General features: G+C 37.2%; 1 protein-coding gene across 9 annotated transcripts in view; it reads right to left on the reverse strand.

The window, feature by feature from the left end:
- The window catches only part of FRRS1 (ferric chelate reductase 1), a 134,618-nt gene that overhangs the window by 110,929 nt on the left and 10,512 nt on the right, over positions 1 to 13,177 (reverse strand). For 7 of the 9 annotated variants that reach the window (XR_014293410.1, XR_014293411.1, XM_082614082.1 and 4 more), the window contains exon 2: positions 2,307 to 2,411. The exons of 1 other annotated variant lie outside the window; for it this stretch is intronic. The gene's annotated coding sequence lies outside the window, so the exon portion shown is untranslated. Of the gene's footprint in view, positions 1 to 2,233; positions 2,412 to 13,177 lie in introns of those variants that run through there. One more of the 9 variants, XM_082614079.1, reaches the window with a different exon arrangement.

Consider the following 13,177-nt stretch of genomic DNA (forward strand, 5'->3'; position numbering starts at 1 on the left):
TCTCTATATTCATGTTTGCCCCAAATTCCAGAGGGTACAAGCCAAGTTCTCCTAATAATTTCATCACCATACTTCCATGACAGCCCCAGGGGAGACCTACGTGTTCTGTGACTCAGTAAGCATCCAACTGAGAATTAAATGCCCCTCTCCTGCTTCTTGCAGGCTTAATGATCTTTTCAATTAACTGTCTTAATGCTCTCCTGGATAGATCTGATAGATTCAACCCTTGGGAAAATGGTTGGGGGAAGAAATGAAAAGAACAATGATTCTGGAGTCATGGTCAGTTTGAATAGACTCCTTTTCTATAAGAATAGCATGAGGGAAGTGAGATTGCCTATCCTCATAAATCAGCTACTGCTGGTGCTCCAGCTCCTAGGCAGCCCTAAAGCAAGGGATTTAGCCCCAGTTATGCAGGGAAAACTTCTGAATTGAAGACAGGTACCTCCAGGGCAGACGTCAACAAGACAGCATCAAGGTGGTATGGATCAATCCCAACCTCACTCTCACTTGCTCCTAAGTACTGATAATAAGTACACAAGGATTTCTGGACAAATAAAAGGAGGGTCCACGTACCGTTTCCCTTGAGGGAAACGGACCAGAACTGCTGCCAGTATAGGTCTGTAGAGCCAGAACTGCTGCCAGTATAGGCCTGTAGAGCCTCATGTTCTGTTCTATATCACTTATGGGAGCTATTTCCACCCCAAATTATAAAAACGTTAGCCTCAATTACTTTTTTAAATATTAGGGTTTGTAAAGAAGATTTCACAACTGAAAATAAGTGAGCCAATGCAATGTTCTTCACACCCTCAGGCAGCCTCCATCCATTTGATGCAGCTGTCTGCTGAAATATGCCAACCGGGCAGTTAAAAATAGATGGCAGCTCCCTTAAAGGAGTTGCATGATTGATTTCTATAGCCTTCCATATTTATTTGTCTAGATCAGTTGTCTCCAAATGTTTTTCCTGTATACATGTAAAAGAAATTTGAAAAACTATGTATCCTTCACGAATATTTTAAGTTGACCATCTAATGTTTTTTAATATGTTTAAAAGTTTATTTATCCTTGGGTTAATATTACCTTATTACTAGAATGAGTCAGGATTTAGCTATTCCTGTTTTTCATTTATATTTATAGCACTAAAAAATCTTATTTTTATACATAAGTAGATGAGAATGAAAGTTTTGTTAGTAAAATTTTAAATATATTAAGCATATATTTTGCATCTGATAATTAGAACAATATATTAACATCAGAGAGGGAGAACTTGATTTAATAAAGCTGGTTTTCTGAAGTTTAGGGTACTATATCATAGGTGACTTTTTTTTTTTAATTTTGTTCTACATTCCTTATATATTAGTATAGGTCCTACTTTTTTAAGAGCATGGAAAGGAATGATGAGAAAAACAGAAAGACAAAGAGGAAGAGAAATAGAAAAAGGATCAGGTCCAAGGATGGTTTCAGGTTTTGTTAGCCTGAAGCCTATATAACATGAGGTGCAGACCCCTTTTAAAAAAGAAGACAACATTATAAATTTAAAAAATTAGGTGGAAAAGTAAATATTTATGTAACATGAGAATAAAATCATGACAAATTATGCATTTTAAAAGGACAATAAATTCCACAAACATCATATAACCTAGAAAAGTATAACAATATCAATAACAATATTAATTAATATCTCTATAACAATTTTTCTACACTTTCTGGCTCAATACTTTTAATCATCTCTTCAAATGACAATGCCTTTTTATACCATTTTCTATGGGAAAAAGATAATCGAGATTTTTCTTCAACATAGTTTGTACATTTTATCATTGATAGTTTAGAAAAGCTACTTTCTGCTTCATTGTTAGTGGAAGTTATTGGTTAAGCCACATCCACAATTTCCTCCCAGTTTCTTTCTCAGGAGGTGCTTCTTGCCAGGGCAAGCCCTTAGAGACTCTAGCCCTTTGACTGGCCAGGCTAAAGCTCTGGCATGGGGGTCACAGCCCTGGGGACAGCTCTGCCAGGTCTCCTTGACCCCCCTTCTCACTTACCACGTGAGAGTGCTGCTCTGATATGACTCCCTCAAGAGTAACTCATTATTTGATAATAGTGAGAATATGAAAGAGGTAAGTTAGTCAAACAACAAAAACAACAATTGTCACTGCACCAACTGTCCCACGCTACTGAATCTGGAACATCCCCCAAGGGGTCAAACTACCCCTTTACTAATGCCGTGCCTCACACTTACTAGACATTCATATTAGGCAGGAAAAGACAATGGTCTACGAAAAGTTTATGATTATAAGAGGCTTCTCCAATACCAATATGTTGATTGTTCCTCTGAAGATTCTGCAACCCAGGGTGATGCATCATAGAAGATTTGGGTGGATAAGAGGTATTTCTTTTGAAAAGTTGGGAAATGGTAACTGTAAAAGAGAATTTGGGCAAGGGAAAAGGAGAAACAGCATTAATATATATTCTCTGGTTGCTGGATATATTATTCTCCAAGGCTATACTGTTCTCTGATTCGAGCCAACATTGATACTGTTGCTCCCATTATTCAAACCTTCTGTGTCTTTTCTATTTTATCTGCTTAATCTATCATTAATTTTGTGATATATGTTGAAATAGTCTACTGTAATTATAGATTTATCAGTTTCTCCCTGTAGTTCTATCCACTTTTGCTTTGTAAATATTGAGTATGTTTTATTAGGTATCCACAAGTTTAATATTGTTATATGTTTCTGGTGAATTGAATCTTATTCTAGCATTCATCCCATTATATTAATTACTAGTTTATTTGCATGTTTTTCCATTAGAATGCTGGCCTATTGAGAAAGGTCAATGTTTGACCCATGAGTGAATACCTGCTACCACTATTATAGCTCAGGCTCTGATTACCTCTTTCCTGACTATTAATATAGCCTCCTAACCAGACCAGTACTAAACTGCCAATTTCAGCCCCTTGAAGTTTCTGTAGATTAATATTCTTTGAGAACAGCTCTGATCATATTACTCCTTTTTAAAACAGTGGGTTCCTATTGCTCATGGAATAAAGTACAAACTTCATAACTCATCATTCAAATTTCTCAATGACCTGAAATTCACTCATTTTCTCCTCACATACTAGAAAACCAATCAAACTGAAATCATCACTAGCCTTACACAGATCCTACATCCCTTCTGCTTTCCACATATAATATTGAGATCATGGTATAATTTCCCTTCGCACTCTGCAAGTTCAAACCCTTTAAAGTCAATTTCAAAAGCCTCTTCTGAAAGTTTTTGGCATATTCACCCCAATAAAAATATTCTCTCCTTCTTTTGAATGATGTTATGGACTGAATGTTTGTGTTTTCTCAAAAATTCAAATGTTGAAGCCCCAAATGCCAATATGACTATTTAGAGACAGCCTGTGAGGAAGTGATAAAGGTTAAATGAGATCATAAGGGTAGGGCCCTAATCTGACAGGGCTGGTACCCTTATAAGGAAGAAACCCCAGAGCTCTCTCTCTCCACCATGTGAAGACACAGTGAGAAGATAGCTGTCTGCAAACAAAGGAAAGAGCTCTCACCAGGAATAAAATCAGTTGGCACCTTGATCTTAGACTGCCCAGCCTCCAGAACTGTGAGAAATACATTTCTGTTGTTTAAGCCACCCAGTCTGTGGTATTTTGTCATGACAGCCTGAGCTGACTAACACAAATGACAACATACTACTTTATCAATATCTCTTCTTGGGTTTAGATTTTTTCCATTGAACTATCATTGCTCATGTGGCATGGTTTTTCTCAGTTATTAATGTCTAATAATTAATAATGAGTCAAAGAACCCAGCAACCTCCATACCAAATAAATAATCTCATATGCATGCTTGCAGAACCAGGTTTACTTGTCAGATTTATATTTATTTGGTATCTTGTCATCAAAAATTTGAGTCCTTAAAAGTTTGTTTACAAGATCTTATGCGATATTTTAAAAACTAAAATGATTCTTTGTTACATAATCCTTAACCTCCGAGACTAAGATGTTTGTTTTCAAGGTTTGTTATGAAAAATTATGTCTACTTCTTATGTATTTAATATAGGAATTTGAATTTGAATATATTCTTCAAATATAAAATATTTGAGTAATATTTTTAACTCAAAGGCTCTGATTTCGCTGATTGTGTTAGAATGAATTCACCCAGCATAAAATATTGTTTGAATTCTCCTAGAATTAAAAAAGAACCTATTTCCCTTCTAGCATAGGTTGTGCAAGTAAAAACAGTGAATGACTATAGTAGAATTATTTTTAAAAACACAATGCAGAATCTCTACTTTTTCATCTATACAAATGTGCTTTGTATTTATATGGCATTTCTTTTTCCCAAACTCTTTTTTTTTATACATTATTGACAGTTACTGCATGCCTGCAATGTGTCATGAACTGTGTTGGCACTGAGAAAAAAAAAATGAGCAAAAAAGTAGAAGATTTGTGACCACCTAGAGGGGTGGGATAGGGAGTGTGGGAGGGAGACACAAGAGGGAGGAGATAGGTGATACATGTATATGTATAGCTGATTCACTTTGTTATAAAGCAGAAACTAACACAGCATTGTAAAGCAATTATACTCCAATAAAGATGTTTTGTAAAAAAAGGTTATGCTAATCTTTCTTAAATTCCTTAGAAATAAATAAAATTATAAGAGAAACTGATATTTCTACATAACCATTAATGGGATTAGAAACTGGAATAACTTTTTGGTAGATGTGACAACTGTGATAATACATGTGTATCTAATTCTATGAGCAATTTGACTTTTAGGAATTTATCCTGCAAATAAACTTTCACAAAATGGGGGGGGGGTGGAAGAGACAGATTATAATTAAATTTTTAAAATTACAACCAATATTTACATAGTGCTTACTATGTTCCAGGCCCTGTTCTAAGCATTGTATATACACTAAATCATTTAAGACTCACAACAACCCTTAAAATAGGTTCTATTAATATCCCCATGTTAAAGATAAGGAAACTGAGGCACCAAGAATTTAAGACCCAAGATTCCAAGCCAAGCAGTCTTGGTTTGAAAACCCTTGCTCAACTGTACTCACCTCACTAATCACACAAGTAAATGCAAAACTGCTACTGTACTATGCAGTAAGAAAGAGATTTACAAAGGCCATTAAAGGCCTCCATAATGGGGAGTGGGAGCTGGTCAGGAAGAACAAGGAAGGCTCCCTGAGGAAGTCTGCTTGAGTTGAGGTTGGAAGAATAGGTTAAGTTTCAGAGATGGGTGAGAGGAGTCTTCCTGGCAGAGAGAGCAACAAATAAAATAGCCCTGTGGTAGAGCATGAACAAAGGACTGAACCACAGCTAGTTGCCTCAAGCAGGAACACAGGAGGGATGATGATGGAGGATGAGATTGGGGAGGGTAGAGAGCTATGAGAGGTAAGGGTGGAGGCAGATCATTTAGGCCCACCTAGGCCAATTTAAAGAATTTCACTCATCTTTATCTATGTTATTCTGATTAAGAGCTAGTTTTCTACTTCAAAAGGTAGAGCTAGAAGCAGATTTTTTGTTTCCTCTAAAAGAGAAGGCTGTCACGTAAAGACTCACAAGCTATGGATAAGCTATTGTATCCAGCTTTTTGTTGTTGCTGGTGGTGGGAGGGTTGACCTGTTCACCATACTGAAGCTAGTTCATCAAAGCTTGACGCACAAGTATAAAGGTGAATATTAAAGCTCTGCATGGGGATGAGAAAAAGAGCAGAGTAGAAGAGAGTGCCAACATTTAATTGTCAATTGGCAGAGGATGAGCCTAAAAAGATTTAAAGAAAGAGAAAAAGAAAGGGTTTGGGGGAGAGGAGAGAGGGAGAGAGAAGGAAAGAAAGAAAGAGTGAAAGAGAGAAAGGAAGGAAAACAGGAAGGAAGGAAGAAAAAAGAACAATCTGAGAGGTAAAAGGAAAATCAAAAGAGTGTTGTCAATAGAGGCAAGAGAAAAATGTTACAAGGCAGGAGATGTTAACAATTTCAGATACTACTGAGCTACCAAGTCAGATAAGAAACGAGATTTAGCATCGTGAAAGTCATTGGTAACCTAACAGGGGCCATGGGAATAGGGCAACAATTCTCAACCAGAGGCAATTTTGCTTTGCAGGGGTCATTTGGTAATGCCTGAAAACATTTTTGGTTGTCACAGCTGCAGGGAGAGAGCTGCTACAGGTATCTAGTGAATAAAGACCAGGGATGCTGCTAAACATCCTAAAACGTGCAGGACAGTGTCGCAAATATAAAACATTGGCCTAAAATGCCAGTAGTGCCAAGGTTAAGAAATCCTGAGATGGAGCAATGTAGGCAGAAGTTAGATTGGAAAAGGCTTAGAAATGACTAGGCAGAAAGAAATAGAAACCGTTTTTTAAAAATTTGAACAGAGGAAATAGGGCAGTAACTAGAAGGGAATGAAGAAATCTAGAGAAAATTTCTCTCTCTCTTCCCTTTCCTCTCTTTCCTTCTCTTAATTGGGAGATACTTGATCCTGTTTTTAAAAGCTCCAATTGAAGAGAGTTTGAATATTCAGACAAAAGATAATCCATAATTTCAGGTACCTTAGAAGGTGGGAGTGAGTAAAATACAAGTACCAGAGGAGGGTTTAGCCTTAGCAAAAATAATTACACCCATACTGTAACCGAAGGAAACTAGAATAGTATGGACAGATAATGGGACAGGTGATGCAGTTCTCATTTAAGGGCCTCTATTTTCTCTATAAAATAAAAATTAATATCATATTCTGAGAATCATGGGTGATGAGAGGAAGAAGGTTTGAAGAAGCCTGAAAATAATCATTATGGAAAGTGGGAGAGAGCTTGACTGACAATCATTACAGGATTGCTGTACAGTTTGAAGTTACTTTAATTACTTTTTTGTACTATCAATAGGCCCTATTGTGTAACTCTCTCCAGCAGTGCTTGGCTGCTCAGGCACAGATGCAGAGAACGCAGACAGTTGGTTTATCTATGGTTGCAGTCCTTGGCAGATGTCACAAAGAAGACAGAAGGGGAAGTTTAAGCTATTAGCAACAGTATTATTGAACAGTACATCATGGAATCTTTCTGGACAAAGACAGATGTGAATAAGGGAGACATATGGATGAGAAGAAAATGCATGAGTTAACAGTCATCAATAGGAGGACATTTTATCCAAGGCAAAATGGGAATATGGCAGTGACTTCAATCTATACTACAAATATACAAACTGAGGTGTGAACTCTCCCAAAGCAGGGTATGCAGAACAAAGCCTTGATTATCATCAATAGATGTGCTGTGTAAGATGGGTCCCCTGAGGTTCACCAGAGCTCTGGGTGAATTTCACAATATCATATTAAAGAATATGCTTTATCAAGGAAACTCAAGGAGTCAGCAACAAGAAAAGTCACAGGTCCCTTGATTTTCCCATTTTTCCCATGAGGAAGTATGCAGGGTCCCTGGCCACCTGATGGACACTTGGTCCAGTATTCTAGGGTAGATCCCCCACCTCACTGTTGCTCTCCTTTCTTACAGGGCAAGCATGATGGCAACCTTAATCCGAAGAGATAAGTACACAACATAAATGTTAGGCAGTCTGGACTGCATGCAATATATTTAAAGGGAGTAACTGTGAAAGCTAGCTGCCCAGCACCTGAGGACAACGGAGATCATAGAAAGCTGTAATTCCTGCAAGAGGGTAAAATAATGCCATCAGTCTAATAGGAAGCTGAGTTCAAGTGTGGCTTCTCGCACTGGTTGAAGGGTGATTCCTGGTTCCAGATAGCCCAGTGCTTCGGTAACCAAGAGTGAGCTCTCAGGGTTACTTTCAGACAATCCTGCCCCTTGTGCCATGAAATTTTATACATTATTCAACAAATGACATTTACAATAGCTTGTTGTAAATATATTTCAGCAGACTTCTCTCACTTTATTTCTTCAACATCCTGTGTGCTTTTTAAAGAAAAGGAAGAAACAGAGGATACGGTTGCAAAGTGAAGAGAGGTCTCATAATGTTGTTGGCACTTATCAACTAAAAATGTTTAAGTGTAACTTACAGAGAATATTTCTAAATGTGATTTCTGATACATACACAAAAATAATATACATATAAATACCTAAATTTCATAATGGCAACATATTCCATGAGGGGTTTTTCCTTTTATAACAAAGATGGGGGGAAAAAAAACAAAGCTAAGAAAACAGAGAAGAGAAAATGTCCAATAAAGATTTTCTTTAATTGGTTTAGAGTTCTAGAATAAAATAACAGAATGTTTATCACTAAGACACAGAAAGTATAGCTACTGCCAAGAGACATGAAATTTCTGAGGTCCAAGATTTCTGTAATATGAAAAGTTAAACAAAACAAATAGTTGAACACAGCAGAGAAAGCTACCAAGTAGTCCTTTTTGTGGTTTCATTTTATTTTACTCTAAAGCTACTTAAAAATAAGCAATATTGATATTAGTGGCAACTCACATTTATGATTGAATTTGGCAGTAAACAGAACCTCATTACCTCAATGTTATTGAGAGAGAGCCGTGGGAAAAAGTCTTCAAGTTGATCAGAGAGAGAATATGTCCCCTGGAAGCTAGAAGTGATGGTTTGTCTCCAAAAACAAAAATCATCAAGTGAAAAGAGGTGAAAAATATGGGGAATGCAAAAGAAAAAGTCCCTTCTCTGACAAAACAAGGAAGAGACAGCATAGGGCACACAATGTCACAGGTTTAGAATTTAAGAAACAACCAAATTGGCTAGCTGATAGCCTACAGATTCCAGAAGAGTAGGAAGTAGAGTGTGCCTAAAAATAGAGGTTTAGGAAGGCATGACGTTGAGCCACAAAGGTATAATTAGTGCTTCTTAAACTTGAATGTGCTTACAAATCACCTGGAGATCTTGATAAAATGCACTCTGATTTAGTAGGCCTAGCATTAGGCTTGAGATTCTGCTTTTCTAACAAGCTCCCAAGAGATACCAATGCTGCTTGTCCTTGGATCACACTTTGAATAGCAAAGCATCACAATGATGACACCGACTTAATGCAGCATCCTGGGAACCCAAATAGAAACTTTCCACATATTTGTTCAGCCATAGAAATGTACAGACCTTCACAAGACTAGGAAATTAGTGACATGGAGAAAGAAGAGTTTATTAACTTTACATGTGAGTCATTGAATTAATTTTTGCTTTATGCTAACCAAACTTTTTTTTTAATTTATTTATTTTTTGGTTGTGATGGGTCTTCGTTGCTGTGCACGGGCTTTCTCTAGTTGCAGTGAGCTGGAGCTACTCTTCGTTGGGGTGTGCGGGCTTCTCATTGTGGTGGCTTCTCTTACTGCAGAGCATGGGGTCTATGCGTGCAGGATGCAGTAGTTGTGGGCTCTTGGGCTCTAGAGCACAGGCTCAGTAGTTGTGGCACACAGGCTTAGTTGCTCCACGGCATGTGGGAGCTTCTCGGACCAGGGATTGAACCCGTGTCCCCTGCACTGGCAGGCGGATTCTCAACCACTGTGCCACCAGGGAAGTCCTATGCTAACCAAACTTATTAACATACACCTGTCATGAGAATACCTGTGCTATTTTTCAGATAATCCCAGAAGCACTGATAAAGCAGTATATGGTCACCTGTCAACATTCTATGAAAATACACATGGGACTTATTATAAAAGACAGTGGCACCCATTTTACATGGAAACTTCACAGGTGTAAATCTGTGGACTTATGTGAGCAGAGCATCTCACTTAACTGTCACGTAAAGCACATGCTTTATAAGTTGAACCATGTGTTCAGGTGCCAAAGAGCACTGTTTCTTGCCCCTGCCCACTTGAGCTCTGTCCAGCAGAGAGGACTAAAGACATCTGACCAGCAGATTGAGCCCTGCTAATGAGAATATCTGGAATATGTCAAAGCATCTACAATTAGCCTATTTTCCTTTTGTTTCACTTCTGGGGTGACATTCCCCAGCCTATTAAATAGCAGCAGTCTCCTCCCCAAACATCATGCCCAATTCTCACTATGTTTCCCCAATCTTTTAGATCTGAGCAGCTATGCCAGTCCTGACTTGTGTTCTAATTCTGCAGCTAAGACTGGAACCTGGCAAAAAATCCTAGACAATATGGCTTCTGGGGGCCCTGATATTATGCTTAAGTCCTTGTGACCCTTCCCCACTTCTTCACTGTAGATCTGTCTGTGGTCCAACTCTACCCCCAATAACAAAAATCCTGACATTTGACTAAAAGTATTATAATTAAGGCTATTTTTACCATAGCTTACCCAGTCAGATTGAATCCTTGCCTATTTATGCCATCCTGGACAGGATTCATGGCATCTCTGAAATTGTACTCTTTTATTCTACAAAAAAAATAGCAGTGTGCTCTAATATGTTCCCTTTGTCTGTATGTAGTCCATAATACTTGTGACTGCACCTAGAAATAAAAAAACTTAGAAATTAGTTCCCTCTACTACTGACTAGCCAGACTGTATTACACAAGTTGCTTTACATTTCAAGACACCATTTTTCTTATCTATAACATGGAGTTAGTTACTATCTTGTCTTCTTTGCAAAATTGTTGTGAAGATTAAATGAAATCATGAATGTTGCAATACTTTGAAAATCTGTAAAGTACTGCATAAGTATCAAATATTATCACTGATATTGCAAGTTTAATTTACTAGATGAATAAATGACTTTTAAAAGCAATTTTTCCAAGCCTGGATTAATAAGTGACAGTTAACATCACATTCTGCTGGGATTTCCCTGGTGGTCCAGTGGCTAAGACTCCACACTCCCAATGCAGGGGGCCCAGGTTCAATCCCTGGTCAGGGAACTAGATCCCACATGCCTCAACTAAGACCCGGTGCAGCCAAATAAATAAGTTAATTAAATATTTTTGAATCTGCCTCTTGAACCCAAAGGACTAAAGGGACAACTTGATCTGTGGTTATGCTGCCAAATAAAATGCAACCAACTTACATGGGTTTAAGTACTCCTCTAGGTACTGACTAATAAAACATAACTACTGAACTTGTAGCTGTCACAGTATCCTGTGGTTCACTTATTCTTTGTAGGAAAGCAAATTCTGTACTTCCATAATTTCTATTTTTTCTATTTTTGATATTATAAACCAATTAGATAATTATAAGATATCAAAAGGCAATTAGATTGTGGGCTTCCCTGGTGGTGCAGTGGTTGAGAGTCTGCCTGCCGATGCAGGGGACACGGGTTCGTGCCCCGGTCCGGCGGGATCCCGCATGCCGTGGAGCGGCTGGGCCCGTGGGCCATGGCCGCTGGGCCTGCGCGTCTGGAGCCTGTGCTTCGCAGCGGAAGAGGCCACAGCGGTGAGAGGCCCGCGTACCGCCAAAAAAAAAAAACAAAGAACGTTGTTTGACATCGTGATTTTAATGTTACTATTAAGATATAACATGAAGGAATCAGAAAGCACCTTAAATTTTCATTACTTTTAAAATTGTTATTTTAAAATATAAAAAAAATCAATAAGCCTTGGGAAGGAGAGAAAGAAAAGTCAAGATGGGACCTAGAGAATATGTTAAATGAATATGATATGATTTATCAGTTCAAAGGCTAAATATTGAATCTGTTCCGAACTTAGTATATATTTCATATATTTGTACTTCAAAAATACCATTATTATCAAATTTAAGCCTCACTTTTTTTCTTTTTAAAAGAAGAGTTTTATTTCATTTATTTATTTTAAAATATCAATTACTCTATGTATTTATTTATTTTCAGACCTAAAGCAGGTATACTTTGTTATCCATTTTTCCTTCCAGTTTCAATGAGATATAATTAACATAAAGCACTGTATAAGTTTAAGTTGTACAACATAATGATTTGACTTGCATGCATCATGAAATGATTACCACAATAAGTTTAGTGAACATCCATCATTCTATATAGACGCAAAAGAAAAAAAAATTTTTTTCCCTGTGATGAGATCTCTTAGGATTTACTCTCAACCACTTTCATCCTTCCCCCAACACCCTCCCCTGCTCCCCACTGCCTCTGGTAACCACAAATCCAGTCTTTTCCTGAGTTTGCTTGTTTGTTTTTTTGTTTGTTTTCAAAGTATAATTGACTTACAATGCTATACTAGTTCTTGGTGCACAACATAGTGATTCTCAGTTATTTTTAAAAAGTAAGTTTTACTATTTTTGAATCTCTAACTAAATTCTTTCCAGTAATATATTTTTTAAAAAGTGAAAACTTATTAGTATTTTTCTATAATCAAAGAAGCAATCATTTGCCTTGACAGGACATGTTACCTATGTTCATGGAATAAACTTTCCAAAGTGCTGATTAATTTAGTCTTAAAGTTTTGCTGATTATCCACTATGCTGCATTCATGATATACAAGCCCTCTATCACTGTGTAAGCAGGAAAATGACTCCCACAGTCACTGTAAATTGAGAAGAGGGCTTTTTTTAAACCTTAGGCAATTAAAATAGATTGGCCTTTGTAGTTATACCATTGACCTTTCATCAGAATTTACTTGATCATCAGCGAAATACTTGGGTCAAGTGTTCTGCTAAATTAGGTTATGTTGGTCATCAAATTGAGAGTCTATAAAGCAGGTATCACTCATAGATTATACTTCATCTAATTTTCTTTTTACACAGTGTACTATGTGATACTTTTTATAACATAAAGCCTACTTTGAAAAGTCAGTCAAAGTACTTCTATTTTCCAATTCTGGCTGTATATTACAATTTGTACATCTACCCTCAGACAGGCTATCAACTTAACTTTTGAGAATTAAATAATGCATGAGCCTATACAGCTTTGGAATAAGAAAATAATCAATAGTGACATGGTTAAAAAAAAAAAAGTACAATCCTCTCTTAATACCAAAATCTAAATACTTCAATTCAACAATACTAAGTCAAATTAAAATGCACAATTGCTCACTTTTGCACTATTTGCAGAACTTGGATACTTTCATATTTATACTCCACAATAAATTAACACTATGAAAGTTACTGAGTCTGATGCAATCTCTCTTGGGGAAAGGAGAGGGAAGAAATGGCAAGGGGAATACCGTTGTTCTTTGATACCCTCCAAGATGTTTTATTAAGTGTTTACTATACAACAATCTCCAGTTCCAGGTAACTGGGGATAAGGGGAAAAGATATTTTCTCCCCTCAAGAACTCACTCTCTGGGTGAGACAGACCT

This window comes from Mesoplodon mirus (genome assembly GCF_964341445.2).
Source record: "Mesoplodon mirus genome assembly, chromosome: 3".
In the NCBI taxonomy this organism is placed as follows: Eukaryota; Metazoa; Chordata; class Mammalia; order Artiodactyla; family Ziphiidae; genus Mesoplodon; species Mesoplodon mirus.